The sequence below is a fragment of the Miniopterus natalensis genome, chromosome 3 (genome assembly GCF_054644295.1).
Source record: "Miniopterus natalensis isolate mMinNat1 chromosome 3, mMinNat1.hap1, whole genome shotgun sequence".
In the NCBI taxonomy this organism is placed as follows: Eukaryota; Metazoa; Chordata; class Mammalia; order Chiroptera; family Miniopteridae; genus Miniopterus; species Miniopterus natalensis.
This window is the reverse complement of record NC_142083.1, coordinates 30,270,504-30,275,950: the sequence shown is the minus strand read 5'-3', so window position 1 is coordinate 30,275,950 and position 5,447 is coordinate 30,270,504. Positions and strand designations below refer to the sequence as shown.

The 5,447-nt window shown below is 42.2% G+C and overlaps 1 pseudogene; it reads left to right on the top strand.

Moving 5' to 3' along the window:
• Window positions 1–4,148: 4,148 nt before the first annotated feature.
• Window positions 4,149–4,998, top strand: LOC107526341 (large ribosomal subunit protein uL18 pseudogene; annotated as a pseudogene).
• Window positions 4,999–5,447: the final 449 nt, after the last annotated feature.

The window sequence follows — 5,447 nt, the reverse complement described above, 5'->3', positions numbered from 1 at the left end:
GTAAATATTCCAATAATGGCTTGTTTCAAGGCAGCAACCTGACATCACTGAACATGAATTCAAGATTTCTGACTCTGTTTTTAAAACTTTATCATAGTTTTCTGTTTCAGGTGTTTGGTGTAAGACAATCCACTCTCAATTGCCATTTAACAATGGCATATGTGCCCCAGGGCCAGTGGTGCTACAAGTCTTCAAAAAGAGATTTCCCCAGAGCAGAGCTACAATGGCCAATCCAGTTCAGACCTTGTGTTTCCCACCTCTGGGTCTTTAGCATTTGCTCTGCTCCCCACTTGGATGTGGCTACTTCCCTGCCCCTTCTGTCCCCTGCTCTGCTTCTGCTCATCCTGCAGCTGGTTTAGGTGGCTTGTCCAGGCCCTCTGCTCTGCCTCCAAGGCCACTAAGTGGAATAAGGGCAGTAATATAGAAAGGTACTGTCTGTCTTCCTTTCCTCAGTGAGACGCTGAAGCTTTGGAATGTCATTTGTTCTAGAGTCCAATGGGCTGGCTCAGTGACAGCAACTGTCTATTTTATTCTCTGATCACTGCTATTAGACCCAAGCTCCCACTGGGAGGGGGACACTTATAAAGCCCGTTCACATTCATAATCTCATTTGAAGGTATTGACTGGATTGTGTGCTAAATGCTTTGCTTCTACAGAGAGAGCTTGGAGAGGAGTTGAGTCATGTGAAAACCCTGGTAGCAGTAACCCAATTTCCAGCCCTGGGGCCTAGGGGAAATTAGCCAGCTTTATAGGACTTGCTTTCCTAACTCAAACCTACTGATTCTGAGCAAATGCCAGAGTAACGTTAATTGTCAAAACTCATGGAGCCAGCCCAGTCGGTGTGGCTCAGTAGTTGAGCATCAACCTATGATCCAGGAGATCGAGGTTCAACTCCCAGTTAAGGCACATGCTCAGGTTGTGGGCTCAATGCACAGCAGGGGGCATGCAGGAGGCAGCCGATCAATGATTCTCTCTCATCATTGATATTTCTCTCTCTCTCTCTTCCTTTTTCTCTCTGAAATCAATAAAAAATATATTTTTTAAAAAATCATGGAGCCATTGAAGAGTATGGTAAAAGTAATTTTGCATCATTGACATCCAGAATATGTAAAAATTGAGAATAAGAAGGTCTTCTGGTAACAGTTCAACTCAAATATTTATAGACCACTTTCTAATTGGGACAGCTATTTCCTCCCTGTGACATAGGGAGGAGGGGAGTGATGATGACACCACGGTATTGACAATGGCTGATTCTAGTATGGCTAGTGCTCAATTATCCACTCTGAGAAGGATAATTTAAACTATCATTTAAGTTTCACTTTTGAATGGGTTTTTATGCTTATGCTTCATTATGGGCATGTCAGAGCATCTGAGCATTCCCTTAGAACAACTTAATGAAGCAAGTTTATGAAGAATTGCCCTCTCTCTTCAGCTTGCCCTCCTGCAATGGCAGTTCTTAGGGAAATAAAAGTCCTTTTCCAGTCAAAGGTTTGTGCCCCTCTAGCTTTTCCTGCAGAAGAAGTGATGGTGGCTGTACTTCATATTGCTTTTCTGCATGCAAAGAACATAGAGTTGATGTGGATCAACCAAAACATAGTTTTTTGGTATCAGGATGAATGCTTAGGCAAGATGCATGCAGCAGAAAGTCATGGTAAAGGCCATGATCCCAGTTCCATTTCAAGTCTGTGATTTGGCTCAGGGACTGACCTGCTAAACAGCAGGAAGCTATCCATTATAGTTTATACTAAAAAATTAAGCTGGTATGAATGGCTAGGGTTGTAAAGGTTCAGAACAACTGGAGACCAGAGAGAACTGGAAAAGTCAGAAGAATTCAGTAAAAAAAGGAGAGACTTAATCTGGGCCATGGGAGCTGGACAGGAAAGGAGGACATTCAGCTAGTAGAATGAGAGCATTATGGGACACAAAGAGGCATGAATGTCTGGGAAGGGGGGAGGGGTGTCTACACATGAGTAACATTAAGCAGCCAAGGTTCTCCCATAGAAAGTAAGTGAGATGTTTACAAAGCAAGGTTCTCAATAGAGGAGGTGGTGAAGTGCATGAAGTCAGGAATAAGCAGGCCCTGCCATGAAAGACAATGTGGCAATTCCAGCCACAATGAGCAGGGAATCCACCACAGTCAACACGTATCAGACCGTGACTCAGAATTAGTCTTTTTGGAATATCCGGCATCCACGCATAAGCAGATGGGAAAGTCCTTTTGATATTTTCAGCTGATGAGCAAACTGGATTATGCACACAACTGATATGACTTCCTGTATAGTCAATGTTGTCAGTAAGAAGCCCCCAAAGAACCTAGACATTGAAAAATTCATGAATTCCTTAAAGTTATGGACTGTATGTGGCAGGTATTCTAGGCCCAAAGAACGAGCATTACATATTTCTAGCAGCTTACATGTGTGCATCTTTCTTAAAGTTTGAGGTGGCTCTGATGAGTGAAGGACAATGGCTAACATGGCAGAACCCCTATGGGATCTACATCTCTATCAAGCTAATCACCACTCTTCCCTTGTAGAAGGTGGAACAACCAAAAGTTCTAGATCTTTCTATAGCACTGCATGTCAGTTTGACCATGTTTAAAGTTTTAAAAGGTTCAGCTTCCTCACATATAGGAACAGGTTCATAGGACACTCCCGTTCCCCCCCAGACAAACAGGCCTGTGGTGTAGGGAACTGGGCCACAGAGGAGGAAATAACTCTCCCAAGAATGGATTGAGTGGAACCAGGGTGTGTGTCTCAGAAAGAAGTCAAGTAAAAAACTCAGATATTCTACCCAGAGCAACTAGAAAAAGACGAAAAAGATGTGCAAATATCAGACAGTGGGGCCACATGGCAGATGAGTTCTGTCTACTATTTGTGAGAAAATTAAGCAAGCCATTGGAGGAAGTTAGGGAATCTTCTTCCATAAATATTTAGGATTTTTAAATACAGTATTTATTTGAAGACAAGTAAATGGGTATAATTAGCTCTTTCTGTTTGGATTCTGTTAGAGTTCTGTTCTCAAATATCTTTCTATGAGACAGTCATTTTTAAATCTTACTGGAAAAATGGAAAAGCCCAAAGTAATCAAGTATAAACTTTGTAACTGAGTGAAAACAGGAAGAAAAGAAATGCTTTGACACATGTTGAGACTCTTGGCTGCAAATGACAAAGGCTCTGTCAAGTTTTCTTGGAAAAACAGGAGGTTTACCAGGAGAATGTGTGTGGACTGGAAGCAGATGCGGAAACTTCTAGGAAGAGCAGCAGCTCTGGCTCCAGCTGTTCTCCCAGCTGTGGTTGTGGGCCACCCTGACCCATCCTCTCTCTCTCCTGACCAGTTTCTTGACTTCATCATAGTTTCTGCTCCCTCACAGCTAGCTTGGTTATGGCATTATGGCCTCTCAGGCTCCTCTCTAATCAAAACTCTTAAGTTTCAGTGTCCTCATACTAAATAGGGCATTCTAGCTGCATTTGAACTTCTCAGGAGACTGACTCTGATTGGCCTAGGTCACCTGCTGGTGCCAGGTCACACTATAGGCCATCATCTGGCCAGTGCAATGGTTGCCCTGAGGTCAGGTGCCCACCACTGGTCAGTTCCTCAGAGCAAATGAGGGGTGGGAGGTAAAAGGATGTGGTCAGGGTATTTCTCATCAGAAAGGTCTGGGGCATGGGCAGCCTCTGCTGTCTCTATTAAAATGCAAGGTAACTGTCCATTCTTCAGCTTGAGGACATGCTGTGTTATTTTATTTATTCAACCATATACTCATTCTGACCTATCTCATCACAAAACATCTGAGGTGACTTACAATCTATATCCAATATAAAGGGATTAAATAGTTGAGAAAAGTAGGCAAATCACCATGTAGTATATAACATGCAACACTGGAATCCTGTTAAAGTTAGGCCTTGAATTTTGTCTCTAAATCTGAAACCAAGTGGCTAGATGCAAGGGAAAAAATCCTGGCGGAAAATGTCATTTATATTTGAACAGATTACTAGCCAAGCCTGTGGAGGCCTGTACCTCCAAATAAACAGATTCTCTTCCTTTTTAAAATATTTTATGGGCCACCTTGCTCCCCCACCCCCACCCTGGAGCTGTGCTGGGCCTGCAGGTCTATGGCAAGCCATGGACACAGGTCTCTCTTCTGCAGGATGTGGTCTGTTAAAGTTGTCAAGGATAAGGCCTACTTTAAGAGGTACCAAGTAAAATGTAGAAAATGATGAGAGGGTAAATTTGATTACTATGCCCAGAAACACTTGGTAATCCAGGCTCAGAATACATATAACACACCTGAACACAGGATGACAGTTTGTGTAACCAACGAAAATATCATTTGTCAGAGTCCTTATGCCCATATAGAAGGAGATATAATAGTTTCTTCAGCTTATGCTCATGGACCCTATGTATGGTGTGAAGGTTGGCTTGACAAGCTAGGCTGTAGCACATTGTACTGGCCTGCTGCTTCTCAATAGGTTTGGCATGGACAAGATCTATGAAGGCCAAGTGGAGGTGACTAAAGATGAATGCAATGTGGAAAGCATTGATGGTCAACCTGGTGCCTTTGCCTGCTATTAGGTTGCAGGGTTTGCCAGAACTACTACTGGAAATAAAGTTTTGGGGGCCCTGAAAGGAGCTATAGAAAGAGGCTTGTCTACCCTTCACAGTGCCAAATAATTCTCTGATTATGATTCATAAAGCAAGGAATTCAATGCAGAAGTACATGGGAAACACATCATGGGTCAGAACATCGCAGATCACCCGCATTACCTAATGGAATAAGAAGCATCTCAATACATACATGAAGAACCCGACAGGATGGAGGAGATGTACAAGAAAGCTCATGCTGCTATACGAGAGAAGTTAGTCTATAGGAAGCCTAAGAAAGAAGTTAAAAAGAAGAGGTGGAACCATCCCAAAATGTCTTTTGCCCAGAAGAAAGATTGGGTAGCTCAGAAGAAGGCAAGCTTCCTCAGAGCTCAGGAACAGGCTTCTGAGAGCTAATAAACAAAACCACAGGTTTCTATGAAGGTTTTTCATATAAAGACAATAATAAACTTGACCATTCAGCTAAAAAAAATAATAATCTATGGGTCACCTTGATGAGAAAGGAGACTCTAGATTATGCCTCAAGGCTTCATTGGTCCTGATTTCATAATAATGGTTGAGATTTCACTGATCAAGCCAGAGAAGTAATTAAGAAGGCAAGATTATGTAGCTGCAACCAACTTCCAACACAACTTCATTTTATTGAAGCCTTAGCCCCAGTCCCCTCAAAATTGGAGACAAAGTTTGAAAGTTGAAAAAATAATAATAAATTTCTCATTTCTTTTTTTCTTGTGCATTATAAGGCAAGAAGTATATAGGAAGGCTGTCTCAGTGATTTTTCCACTCTCCAGTTTTTTTGCCTGTAGCACTTCTAACATTCTCAGATCTTCTAGGGCTCTTTATTT